This window comes from Heterocephalus glaber, unplaced genomic scaffold (assembly GCF_053883595.1).
Source record: "Heterocephalus glaber isolate CG9 unplaced genomic scaffold, H.glaber_assembly_v1.0 deba00001498, whole genome shotgun sequence".
Lineage (NCBI taxonomy): Eukaryota > Metazoa > Chordata > Mammalia > Rodentia > Bathyergidae > Heterocephalus > Heterocephalus glaber.
Window position 1 is genome coordinate 1,750,334 of NW_028258321.1, and position 14,800 is coordinate 1,765,133.

The 14,800-nt window shown below is 39.3% G+C and overlaps 1 long non-coding RNA gene across 1 annotated transcript; it reads right to left on the reverse strand.

Annotated features, from left to right (window-relative positions):
• Positions 1 to 809: 809 nt before the first annotated feature.
• Positions 810 to 13,784, reverse strand: LOC110346039 (uncharacterized). Its single transcript, XR_002389812.2, has 3 exons — positions 12,936 to 13,784; positions 5,007 to 5,091; positions 810 to 1,579 (listed from the first exon to the last, which is right to left on the reverse strand). It is a non-coding gene; the product is annotated as an uncharacterized LOC110346039 (long non-coding RNA).
• Between the last annotated feature and the right edge of the window lie 1,016 nt (positions 13,785 to 14,800).

Genomic DNA, 14,800 nt, shown 5'->3' on the forward strand with positions numbered 1-14,800 from the left:
ATTTTCTTCTTGTTTTATGATACATAAAGTATTTTTCACAATTTTTCAAATGTTAGGTTTTTTTCTATTGCCTGTTCACTATTTTTTCTTCTTTTATGCATTAGACAATTTAAAAAAATAAGCACATATTCTTTTCTAGCCTTTTATTTTTCTTTTTATTTATAAGATATGTACTTGGTTATATTTCAAGTTTTAGTTTATCCTGTTTTAAATCTCATTTTCTATAGAGTTATATTTTTTAGTGGCTGATGCATGAATTCGTGTGTCTCTTTAAAGAAGTTTTGTAGCTTTTTTTCTACAACAAATTTAGAAGTGACTGGATGTAGATAAGTTTTTTTTTATATTTCAAAAATGAAATTCATGTATGTCTCTTCAAATTTTGAGTCACAAATCACATGTGGTCTAGGCCTGGATAGGGATTTTTCAATGTGTTTGTCTAAAGATTTTTTTCATATCTAAATACAATAACAACTATGGACTATTTCAAATTCTATTAAGATAGGAATCATTTCATCACCTTACCAAAGACAGAAGATGGATGTTAGAAGGAAACAAGCCTACTCCTTTAAAAGAAATTTAAATTAGTTTAGTCTTATTTTGGTTAATTTCTTCTTATTCTATGTTTCAAAATGTGTACATATGCAATCAAGACATCAGTTGAAACTACTTACTTAGCATATACTAATGAATGAAAATAAAAGTGATTAATTCATTGCGATTTGAAGTAAAATTTAATGTTCACATCTTTTAATCCAACAGAATTATGAAAAGATACAAATGTAAGAATGTTCATCACAGCACATGATATTACAAATTTTGGAAAATTGTCAACTTCAAAAATGTTCAACAGCAAATAATTGATTAAATTATAATTTACCTGTACAATGCAATATGACAGTTATTTAAATGATGTTATATAAATCTACATATTTAGAAATAGTTTCATATTTAATTGCCTTAAGAAATTGCAAACATTATTGTATCAGCCCATTTTGAAAAAAAAATTAAAACATAGAAAAATATAGAGAATATTATAAATCAACATGATATCTTATTTTTATAAGGTACATCTATGAATAATTTTTATTTTCTTTATGCTTATCTTGAGCCTTACATTTCCTCTAAAATATGTGCTTATTATGCAATAAAATATTGTAAATGAATAAAGTAGACATTAGTGAAGATTTTGAATGTTCAAAATATTTTCCTAAGTCAGGTTTTGCTGGAATGACTACTTACTCTTATGAAACCTAGTACCTTATAATGAGTTTATTTTCCAACACCAAACCAATCAGTCAAGCTAATATCTGGCTTTTAGAATGAAAATGTGATCATCTGAATAATTCATCATTTGTGCTTTGTGCTTCTGTGCCAGTATCAGGTTCCCACCCAGGTGCTGACCACGTCAGAAGGAAAACGGGCAACGTCTTCCTTGGAGGCATGGACGTCCTTCCTGCCCCCAGGAATTGCTCACTCTCTTTCTGGTCCCTCCTCCTCTCACAGAGGTGCTGACGGGCTCCTCCTGTGAGGCTCTGGCCGCAGAAAATGTTCTCCCGTGCGTTCCGTCCTCAAATGGGACCTGGTCACGGGGAGAAAATATGACTTGCTGAACAACGAAGTGCCCAGAGAGGGGCTTCTTGCCCAAACGGACACTGCTTGGCCTCAGAGCCCTGAGACTGCCTGCTTGTCTTTTGTGTTTGGTTTTGATGAGCACGTGTTTGCAATACATGCCATTTATAGTCACCTGAAGAAGTGGATTCCCACACATCATACAACTTGTTTCTGGTTTTGGCCCCGTCCCCTTCCTTTCCCTTCCCTTTCTCCTCTACTTTCCCTTTCCCCATTTTCATTCTTCTTGGTATTATTAACCTTTTAAACTTTGTGTGGCTGTAGGTGAAGTACTGACTTAGACTCATAACTGAGCCTACACTAACTAATGTGGAGACCCTAAGTACTGCATGCTAAATAAATGACATAAAACATGCCTATGAGTTAACTCTCTAATGCACAAATCTCTGCACTTAATCAATTTGCGCTGGATTTTATTGTGTGGTGTTGAATTGAACTGATCTGAGAATGCTAAATTCCTTGAATGAATCCATAGATTAACATTGCAAAGAATCATTTTATAATGGTGAAAATGCTGAGAACATAAGAGATTCTTTCTCCTCATCCCCAATCATGCTTTCTTATCTTCTATCTTATAATTCCCCTATATTCAAGTTAGATAATATGTGTACTAAGGTACTTATTTCTCCTATTTCTGAACTTTAGCTTAGGCCACTTATTCTACTCCCAATGCCTTTCCTTACAACATTGTTTATTTAGATTCTCTCCTGTTGAATGTTGCCTCAAAGAAACATTGCTTAATTATTGTGTGTTATGGCTTGTATCTAGCTGTCCTCCCAAAGCCTCATGTGCTCACAGGTGTAGCTTTTCAGAGCTGGCTGGATCTAGGGTGTGTGGCACTAAATTAGTCCACTGAGTGGAATTGTATAGTTCTGGGAGTGGCTGACTGGATTTACTGAAAACAGAAGCCCTGCTCTGGGCATGGGTGGCACCACCCACAAGACTTATAGCCTGGATGGGATAAAAGGGAAAGACAGGCTGGTGGCTGCTGCTGCTTGCTGTTTTGCTTTCTACTGCCTCCTTTGCCATGGACTGTTTCTCCTCTGTGATACCTCACTGCCATGCCGCCCTGCCTTGGACCCAGCTGATTATGGACAGAAACCTCTACAAACTGTGAGCCAAAATAAACATCTCCTCCTTTAACTTTGGGTGTCAAGTAGTTTTTCCCAACAAGGAGACAAAATACCATGCTTCCCACCTACAGGCAAAATCATTTTAGAGAAAAAGCACATTTTCTTCCTCTGTTGATACTAATCCATTGGAGCTCAAGGATTGTGTCAGTGACATCTCTGTGAACTTTGTCTCTTTTCTCTTACAATGACTGGTGCAATTCTCAACAAAAATCAATAATTAAATACACATTGATTAAATGAAATATTTATGTATTAATGAATTAATTTATTGCCATGGTGCATGTTTTACTCCACTCATATGACAATATTCGCATGCTGTAGGGTATTCATTCCAAGCCTTTTTTTTCTTTGTATTGAACAGCAAATATATTGAAGAAAACCTGTACCTTGGGCATATTTATAAATTATTTTTTTTCTACTTCTGTGCATGAAGCTGAAATACTAGCATTATCCACTCATATTTGTTGAATAAATCTTGTCACAACTCGACATCTTCTCATCCTTCCATGCATTCATCTGTTCACTCTTTATTCTTTTCCTTTGGGTGCCTCCTTTGTGCCAGCCATCAATTCATTCACTGTGTATCCAAAGCAACCAGCCCAGCCCTATTCAGAATCAATTGTGTGTGTGTATTTATACATGTGAGTATGCATATCTGTGTGTGTTTGTACATGTGAGTATGCATATCTGTGTGTTTGTACATGTGAGTATGCATGTTTCTGTGTGTGTTTGTACATGTGAATATGCATATCTGTGTGTATTTGTACATGTGAGTATGCATGTTTCTGTGTGTGTTTCTACATGTGAGTATGCATATTTGTGTAGACTCATAGAGGGGCTTCTTGCCTGGAAACGGTGAGAGCAAAAGGTGTTGTGTTTTCCTTTAAGGAAGAAGAGTGTTCATACTCTGTCTCCCTAAAATGATGACAATAATGAATGTAGGCAGAGAGCATGATTGTAGCTTCAAGCAGAATGAGCTAGACTGAACCTAGACTCACACTTAAGTCTCCTGAGCAAACACCCAAGTAAAGGGATCGAAAGCTCAGCCTGAAGATCTGAAGAAGCTAGTGAGCCTGAGGGCCATGTGAGGGCAGGGAGTCTACTTGGGAAATTCTGAGAGCAGACATCCAGGACTGGCACTACTCAGAAGTAAAGGAAATCAGGCACCAGTGTAGGAGAAAACAGTTGCTGGGCCACGGCCTGCACTGTAGGGAACAAAATGAAAGAACCAAAAACTGTATTTGAAGAAAGAGAGACACAGGAAGTTATCATGATGTAAAAAATTCATATGCACTGGATAAAATGAACAGAGAAGAGAAGTTGGATTGGTTGGCAGTATGAAGTAAAACTACCCATCAAGATTTAACAAGGAAGATGCCAATATTAAGATTATATAATGCCAGGTCATTGCAAAATCTTCAAGATTTTAAATATGACAATAGGAAATAATAGAACAGACACCATTATCAGTAGCAAAATATTAAACAATGTTTTGCTGAATTGTGGAAAACAAAAAGGACATCCTCTGTACCTACAAACATTTTGACATCACCTAACTATGCTTTAATCTTTCCAATGAGATAAGTACAAATACATATATAAAATAATTGGAAGTATCTTTTAATCTGTCAGTTTTCTCAAGGGCTACATACTTGGAATGTCTAAAATAAACCTACAGAAAAATAAATCTAATAAATAGATTTAGCACGGCACTAAGGTCTATACATAAAAGTAAGTTTTACTTCCACAAACCAGAACAACAATAAAAAAGAAACTTTAGAAGTCTATGCCAAGTAAATGGCATCAAACAATATCAAATACATGCAACTAAATCTTTAAAAAGTCCAATACTACACAAAAATCACAAATGCTATCGATGTCAAATGTTTACATTTATGTAAATATAGTAATTTATCTTTTACTTAGTTTGGGAGAATCGATATTGTGAAAATACGTCACTTTTTTCTCAAGCACTGTAGAAAATCAATACAATAACAATCTAGAGCAGAATGGGGTATTTTGATTTTCAGACATTGATTATAAAATATATGTGAAACTCAAAGTATCAAAAAAGAGTCAAGCCAAGTTTTAGAAAGAATGAAGTTCTTGGAGAACTTAGGCTACCAGATAAAAAAATTGTTAATAAATTACTTTAACAGAGGTGTCATGGAATTGGTACAAAGATTGACTTATTGGACTGATCGTTCAACACAATAGAAAGATGAACAATGTACCCACACTTACATTGCATTATAAAGATGACACTCCATACAAATTGGAACCCTGGCACAAAAGCCAGTCGTTTTCTTGTAGCAGCCGTAAGTGGATCCTGAAATATAAAAAAAGTATCATTGATATTGTCACCCACCAAAAAGTACTTAGGTATAAATCTAATAAAATAGGTGACTGCCACATATATAATGAGAAGAGCTACACCACTACTCCATGAGCTAAATTAAATAATTAAATGGGGAAATATGCTATGAATAGGAAGACACAATTTTATCTTCCCAACCTAACCTATAGATTCAATGGACTCATAATCAAACTCCCAGCAAGTAGTTTTGTGGATATTGCCAAACTTATTCTAAGCTTATAGAATGAGCCAAAACATTAAGAATGGCCAACACAGTACTGAAGAGAAGAAAAAATTCAGGAACTATCCTCCTTAAAAAATTACTGCAAAGCTACAGTAATCAAGGAAGCATGGTTTTACAAAAGAGAAGATGAACACATCAATGGGACAGAAGAAAGAGTCCAAACCCAGGTCCACATGAATACAGTCAACTGATCTTTGATGAAGGAACAATGGCAATTCATGGAACAAACCATCCTAAAACAGCCATATCTGTCACTCCACTGGTCACAGAAATTTCCTACTCAGAGTGGATCTTTTCCAGTAGAATGATTGGATACAGCTAGCCTGCCAAGAATTAGGTAACAGCAGAATCTGGGAGCGTGAAAGACCTGAAGTTTCCTGAGGGAGCAAACGACCTCCATGATAGCTAAGGACATACAGCAAATCACTCAGAACATGGAAAGTGGTTGAGCAATCATGAGTTATGATTAAGGAGTTAGTGAACAATGAGGTCAGGTTAAGGAGAGTGGCATTATAGAAGGTATTGGTGTATTTGCACTTTCCGATGGAGAATTTGAGGAATACCATTTTGGTCTGCAATAAAACTTGACAACTGACAGATTAAAAGAATTTGAATAATAGCACCTGATTTCTGAAGTCCCTTGGATGTCATTAGCCCATGACCCACCCTGAGATGTAATTGACTCACATTGAGGAAAATACATTGCATTTATTCAAATACTTTATTCTAATTCAGGTATGCTGCATTAAAAGTTCTCTAGAATTTTTCAGGAAAAATCAAATAATTGAGAGTTTCTTTGCCAAACATTCTATGAATTTATGCACCTTGTTTTTAACACTGATCTCTCTTCAGATAATATTTAAGTTTGCGACTGGACTCCACAGCCAACAGGGCTGCCATGCAGGATGTCTGGCAGGGGATCAGCTTGGGGTTTTCTGCCCACAACTCACAGTGCAGGCCGATGTAGAAGCTCAGCCTCAGGCAGGGCCCATGCTTTTTATTTATTTTTATTCATTAAGTTAATGGCACACTTTAGGTTTACATTATGAACCTATTCCTTAGTGGGAATTTGTACCTGTACATGCTATATCCTAGTTCTTGTTTTTTCCCACTTCCCTTCCCTCCCTCCATCCCCTCCACCCCTGCTTTTCGACAATGCTAAAGAAATGGTTCTGGCCTCAGAAAATATGACAGAATCAGAAATTCTCTCCCCTCACCTCTCTCCCTTTTTATCCCCCACCCTTCTTCACTCCTTTCTTTTCTCTTTCCTTTGTATCATCTGATGCTCTCTGCTTTCTGTACCTGGTCTGTCTCGAGTAAATCCTTCACCTACTGTTCATGTGCTATAGATCTCCTGAATTCATTCAGCCTATGGTCTCTCAGCTTCTCTTCCTGCTGAGAATGTCTCTACTTCATTACTCACTTCAAACTTCAAAGGTTGGTTAAATCTCCTTGTCCATCAGGGATTCTTTCCTGTTTTCCTGCTGACATAGACCTCTCCATCTCTCCCAAACCCGTTTCTGAGAATCTGTCCTAATCCTGATAACTCACCATTGCTCAGGGAATATGCTCTTTGAAACATGCGTCTGTGGAAATGCGGATCACGCTTATCCAGAGAAAAGTAAGTGGTATTCAGTGCTTGCAGAGCTGGGAAGGGACTTGCTTACTGATGGCCCAGAGACAAATGCAAAATAAAAAACAGACAGATTCGCAAACAGATGTCTTTTGTGGCTTCTCTCCTGTTCCTTTCCATATTTTCTCTCCACACCTTCTCAGTTAAAACTTGTCCACTCATTCTTTCTTGGGATATCTGTTTTGCTTGTTTGTTTCATTATTTCACTTTTAAATCATCTGACAAGTGGTCACATTCTTTTTATCCATGTATTCTGTGAAAGAGCACCATGATTTCTCCTCTCTCTCTCTCCCTCTTTTCTTGTCCTCTTCTTTTCATGACCACCCACGCACACCCTCAGAGTAATCAAGTTTTATTTAGAATGAGTAAAATTAAAATTGCTTTAGAGCTCTGACCATGTAGGCCAAGCTTTGCCCGGAGACAGTGTTTACAGCTGAGTGATAAATTAGGATTGTTATCAAGGGGTTGACAGCCTGTTAACTAGAGCAGGCTGGAAATATTGCCATAAGAATTGTTGAACATGGGAAAGCGAATGCTTAATGGTTCCTGTACCAAAATCAAGTTGCTAAATAACAACCAATACAACAAGAGTCACTGTGGTTGGTTTGGGGATGAAGATCTGCTGAGGAGGGTCTGTCACAGTGGACCCTTCCTGACCTGGGAATGGAACCTCCAGACTAGGACAAGGGCTGCATGGGAGTCCAGGCTGATGATCTGCAGAGGTGGTCTGGGAACCAATAATTGGGTTAGTGGATAAGGACGGTTCTAACCTTCACAGTTTTTATGTTCTGAACTATGAGACCCATAATAAAGGCAGGGACTCACACACAGAGAACAAGACAGAAAGCTCTTCTGTTGAGCTGAAACAGATTTCAGATTTCTCTGAAAACAGAACACAGCTCTTGTGAGATTTGGAGAGCTGAGATAAAGTTCCTGCCGTGTTCAGAGAAGGGCTGTCTTTTTCACTCCCTCTTGCAATACGAATTGTCCAACCACATCCCCAAGTGCTGGCCAATGGATGCAGCGAGAAGTCACATATGCACATCACAGCCTGTCCCATAAGAGTTATCCATGCACACTCTAACACACTGTGCCCTGCAGTTCATTTGCCAATTTTCACAGGAGTTGACTTGACCTCCCATTTTCTCTCCTGGTTTCACTTGGTTAAGCTCAACTTCATAGCTGTAGGTACATATGACCCAGGCCTCCATAATCAATCTATTCAACCTGCCAGGCTGCTGAATAATACAGATTCTTAACAAGAAATGCATAAAATGAGTATTGAGACTTGCTAAAAGCAATAAGATGTAAGTCTCCCTAATGTCTGTGCACATATAAGAATGTCAGGCTGGATCTTAGGAGGTTTCCCTGAGGACAAAGCCTTCTTCACAGTAAAGCCAACATAGTAGAAAGCAAAACTGAGAAATATACAAAGCTTCCCAGTGACAGTCTTTGAACACTCACATCCAACTATTTCTGGTATGAGTTGACACAGATATTCTGGAGAGGATAGGCCAAAATTTTCCTTCTCTGTTAGGAAGTTGGGTTTCTGAGAATCAAAACCAAAGGATTGTTTTGAGCTCTTTTTCTTCAGTTCCTATGACCTGCATCTGCAGGTAGTTAAAGAAGCCCCAGATTAGGGGAGATGGACAGAAAAGGTGCAGGGGGAGGATATCTTCTGTCAGGTATCGCTCCTAGTAACATAAAATTCTTAGCCTCCTACACAGAGAGCGCTCAGTAAGTGCTGCTGACAGCCCATCCACATATCCCATATCATGTAAATAACAGTCAACACAACTCTGATTTCCTACACAACCTCAACACAAAACTTCCTTATAGCTAGCACTTCAAGATACTAGTGTGATTGCAGAAGTGATTAATAATGAAGTCAGGGGCTGGGGATTTAGCTCAATGGTTCCCCCGCCTGCCCTGCAAATGCAAGGTCCTGAGTTCAATCCCCAGTTCCAACAAAACAAAACAAAACAAAAAAAAATTAAGTCAGAAAACCAGGCAATTACTGGAAATATACTTGACAAAGATTGGCATATATATTTTTCTGAGCAAAAGTGAAGCAAACTTATTCAAATAGCAGGAAGAATATCTAATTTTTATTTCAGCTCTGTAGAAAGTAAACAAAATTAGAGTGAAGTATGTGCATGTATAAGCATAAGTATTACCCAGTACAGTAAGATACTTTTATTACTCCTAAGACAGAAGCAACTTGTGTGCAGAGATAGAACACTGAATTTTTATAAAGACAGTAGCACTGAGAAAATCTTCAGTCATGGAATCTTCATTTGGTAATAATCATATCTTATTATTTTGGAAAATTAAAACTGGTAAATCTAGTCCTTCCTCCCTTACTTCCTTCCTTCTCTGAATCCCTCCCTTCCTTTCCTTTTCTTTCTTTTTCTCATGAAAGAAAAATTTATGAAGACTTCAGTCCTCCATGCACTGTGCTGAGACACAAATTAGTCATTGAAATTTAAGGACAAGAAGAGAGAAAAACAGAAAACTGAAAGAGACAAAAATTGAGAATAACAAGTAGTTCAGAGCAGGAAACAAAGAGATGTGTCATGATTAGATAAGAAGGACAAGTTCATCGTGCCCTATGCTGCATGAAGTTAGAGCATATTTAAAGCCAAGAAGTAGAATTTGTGCCAATCTTAAAATGCAGAAGATTGGGATTTTATATTTTTATGTGTAGTGAAGTCATTAGGAAAACTTTCCAGTAAGTAAAAGATATGGTTCTGAAGATGGTGGGGTATCTAGAATGCTATAAGGCTGGGATTCACGTGAAAATATAATGATGATGGTTAAGTTTTCCTGGATCCCTAGATTATTTTGAGTACTGCTATGGGTACTTTTCATATTCTAACTTACACACTCCTCAGGCAAACAAAAGTTACTTAGTCTTATTAATCCTATTTTGTATCACAGGAAACATGGTGCTAAGATTAAAAAAAAAAACAGCTATTCAGTATCATGAAGATTTCAAGTAGTAGTGCTGGGATTCAGGCCCAGGCTCTCTTACTTCAAGGCTGGAAAGAGAATCCCTAATTGTAAGATCTCATTTATTTGAATTAATCTTTACTAGGAAATAAGTGAAGAAATAAGATATAAGATATATATTTGGAGTAACAGTTTTGATTTTCTGATCTTAGGACATAGTGATTGCAAGGTCCAGGGAGAAGAACAAAGGATAATTTTAAGGCATAGTAGTTGGGATATCATTTAGTTTATATCAGAAAGAACCTCAGAATTACAGAGCAATGAGTAACAGTACAGAACACGACTGAGCCAGCAAAGAAGTCTATGACACAATAGGAGCAAAACTGGAAAATGAGATCCAGCAGATCGGAGTGAGACAAGATTATTAATCACTGCACATCAAACCACAGAAGTCTTAGCACCAACTTCCCCACATAATGAAGTGATGGGCCCAGATGGCAGCTACACCCTCAAAGCATAAGGAAGAGCCACACCTAAGGTCCCAGGACATTTTATAGCAAGCAGTAAGACAGAACAGAGCAGGGCTCTGCAGAGTAAGTGGTCACACTTTTCCAGCCACTCTGGAGCCACCCTGTCTATGTAAAGGCCCCACAATGGAGACAGGGCCTGCATGAGAAGAGAGTTGCATCCAAGTATTGCTGCTGCTCCACACAGATGGGCAAAGACACCCAAGGGCATGAACTGCAGCCTCTCCTAACAGAAGTGGCAGTAACTGAGATAGAAGCTATATGCACAGCCACCTTTCAAGGAAAAAGAGTGCTCTCCATATGCTGAATTTCAGATCTTGCAGGATAAATAGAGAGCTACTCTCCCAGGGCCAGTGAGCTAGAGGCGACAACAGACACAGAAATTATCAGTAAGTAGCGAAATTCACAGCAAAGGCAAAGTTGAATAAGACATTTTTTGGTACCCAATTGAATCCATGGGGAAATAAATCCCAATTTCCCTAGCTTCTCCATCTATTTTCTATTTACCTTTAAGGTTCAAGTCAAGCATAATTTTTAGGATGGACCCAGGAACATTAGTTAATATTAAAAACTAACACATGAATTGGCAAATCTGTGAACTAAATAAAACAAAATATGATTTTCTGTGAAATGTCTTACCAGATCATTCTACTCTTTTATCTAAATTCTTGTAGCACTGCTCATTATGGTCCATGTGTATTTCATCTTTTGTAACTCATTTCTCTTGTCTATGTTTTGCTGTTTGGGGAGTTTTTAATGATTGCAGGTACTAAGCAAACTTCTTTGTACTCCCACAGCTTCTAGCATAGGGACTTTCCCAAGATCATCACTAAATAAAGGGCTTCGCTTTGAATCAGGCAGGCAAAAGCATAATACTTATTTGGTGTTTATGTCTATGTACTAAAAGTCAGGAAAATCAAAATAATAGCTGTCATATTTGAACATGTTGTTCATCAACATGTGTCCATCACAACACCTGCCTCATTATATACATTATTTCATTTAATATTATTTAATCCCAGTAGAGCAGAAAGGGTGGCATTATTGTGCCTTTTGCACAGATGATGGAACTGAGATGCAAAGAGAATATGTCATTGGTCTAGAAAAATATGTCATTTCAGTGAATGGCAAAGGAGGGCTCTGTGTCCTTCTATACCCAGCTCCAAAAACCATGTGAAACTCACAGGTACCCTGTTTGCCTTTTCTGTGCTGCTTTTCACTTGAGGAAAGACAGAGCTCTTGTCATCCTGACATCCTGAATCAAGATTTTAAGAAGGCTATGACTTTATAGAATAGCAGTTTTGTAGGCCACAGCCACTGAGCAAACTTCAGGCAGAGACAAAAAGTCTGACAGTGCCGCAGCGTTAGAGAAGTCTCTGAGTTTGCTCCAAGTGCCAGGTCTGTCCAGCTCCTCCCTCATGCGAGATGCTGCTGTATCCACCCTGACAAGGGCACAGGGGCTGCAGCTGACGGAGGCACCTCCACCAATTCTCCCTCCCCTTGACAATCTGAATATTAAGGGTTTACCTAGTTCACGTTTTTATCCATCCATTGTCATTAGTGGTGAATAGTCATCTTAGTTCCCCATCACTGGAAGGCTTTCATCTCAGGCTGTTGCCTGGCAACTTTCTCAGACTGGGGGCCATCGCCATATGGATAAGCGGCTCTGTCTTATCCAAGTGCCTTTGGCACCTCCAAAAGAATCTCAATAACCTGAATTCCTCAAACAAATCACACCAATGTCCAACTTCTCTGTCTATCTGTTTGCATTTTACAAATGATTTGATGTATGCTACTTCCTACTGATAATCATTTATGGTAAACATTAGAATGATTAAAAAATAATGAGGTTGAAAATCCCTAATCATTGTTCACAGAATCCCTGTGAGAAATGCTATGTCCATACTTATCATAGAATAGAAGCTCAGAAAGTTTAAAGAACACACACAAACTTAGACAGAAAATGCCAGCCTTGAGCTTCATTCCCTATCATCTGTGTATAGAAAATTTGTCAGAGAATAACAATGCTTTCCATCATGTTGGGGTTTACAATACAATCTTTCCTCCATATGTGTGACCTGAGTTCATGCTCTTGGCAACCCTGGTGCGGAGGGAAGGTAGGTAGCATTCTTTTGATTTATAGATGAAACCAAGCCTCAAGCTCGTTGTTCTTTTTGGTGCATCACTGCGTGGCTATTCATTCCAGGAACTTCCCCTTTATAGCTATGTCCTTCTTGTCAGAAAAGACATGGCTGTATACAGTTTCAAAGGAATGCAGTAGTAAGAGAAGGCAAAGGGCATCTAGGAGACACAAGAACGAATCAGTAGGAAGACAGTTGCAGTGGGGAGCCTAGGTTACCAAATCCAAGTCTCAAGAAGCAGCATATCAGTTGGTGGTCACTAGAGAAACAGATCTAAGGCAAGATATACAAATATATAAGAATTTACAAGATTGGCTTACAGTGGCCACCCACAGACTCCACTGGGTGTGGAAGAGCGCTGAAGGTCTGTCTGCGGCCTGGGAATCTGAAGGGGCCAGATGAAGGTCTGGAGCTCAGTGCAGTGTCCAGTGCGAGTCCACCTCGGGAGGCTGAAGGGGCTGCAATGGAGAGGATATCCAAGGTAAAGGTGAGGACTGGGGCTTCGCTGAAGAAACAGAAGCAGCCTTCCTTCTTCATTTCCCTTTTGTACCATTCTGGCAAGGGTCTTCCCTGGGGTGGGTCAGCCACACCCAGAACTAGGCTGAGCCATTTAGTTGGATGTTACTTACTCAAGTTGAACAATCCATCAACCATCATAAGCAGCAACTGGGTACCTGACCCCTGGCCTCTGCAAAACCTCTGTGGCATAACCATAGACATCCTGGAAGAGAATTTTGTGGCCAGTCCCTAAGAGAGTGACAGGATAGTCACCATTTGACAGGTTCGAGGCCCGCCTTTGCTCGTTAAGGAAACTTGCGGGGGCTTCCCTGACTCAGCAACATTTTCTTCACCTGGAAAATGGGGAAGCAACAATACCTACATCATGAAGAAGGGGAGGGGTGGAGAGTAAGCATGCAGGTCAGCACACATTCTGCATACACAGTATTTGCCACGGAAGAGAAAAAATGAAGTGAGGACTCGTGCTAATGAGATAGCGAGCCTGTAGGGCTGGCATGGAAGAGAATTAGAGGCTGAACTCTCCCTCCATCTGCTCCCTTCTTCCCACAACTGATTGTGAGCTGAAGGGATCAGCCTGACCCTGCACTGATATTGTCCAGGAGGGTCTGCAAGGCAGTTTCAAAGGAATGAGCTCAGCGGAGGTCCGTGCCATTCGGGTGCAGGGCTGCTGGAGCGAAACACCACCGTGTTTCCGTCCTGGCTGCATTATGTACTCAGCACATGCCCTGCTGAACAGGAGAGGGTGTGCTTATGACGATGCTTGGTGGGAGTCCCAGATCCCGAAATGATCTTGCAAAGCCCATTCCACGGCGGTCCTTGCAGCTGAGCCGCAGATTCTGAGACTGGGAAAATATCAGGACTCAGGCCCTCAGTTTCCACCTAATCCGAACTTTGCTATGGTGATGTCCATGTGCAGGGCCTCCATGTAATCGTAGGTGCTAGAAAATTGCCTGGAGAGTGTGCTCAAACTTGCTTCCAGACCCAAATTTAACCATTTAACCTATAAGGCCAGGGTTCCTTTCTTTTGTGCTTATTTAACAGGAAGCATTTGTTCCAGCTAGTAAGATTTGCTTACTGCCAGTAGGTAAATAAATCTACCTTTCAAAATACTATAACCTACCAGCTTCCCTTCTTGGCAACCTCTTTTCATTCCTTTACTCCAGGCAGCCTGTAAGCATGTATCCATCCTGTGATGTACAGTAGGGTTTCCCCCATAAGTGACCCCTCTCTAGCTCACTCTCCTCCCTCTTTATCTCCATGGAATTTTAACTACTCACTGTTATCACAATGTGTTGGCCATAAACAGAGAGAATCATGACATCATAGGCACATATGCATGCATCTTGCCTACCCCTGAGGTCAAAGAAGAGCCATTTTCATTGTCACCTGTTTTATATAGACAGGTACACATAAAGAAAGTGACCAGTATTTGCTGGGTAGAGCATGTACATTGAAAAAAAATAATATTTCTTGGCATTGCAATCAATTTGGCATAGAATTAGTGTTCCAGATAGTGAATAATGATAGCACCTATTGACGAGACCTTCATTATGCCAGGCACTGCTCTACATGTTGTGTAAGGTCTGTCCCATCTTGTGAATGTATTATTTAATTGAATAGAATTGGAGGAATATGAAGGATAAGTAAGTTTTCCAAAGATGAAGCC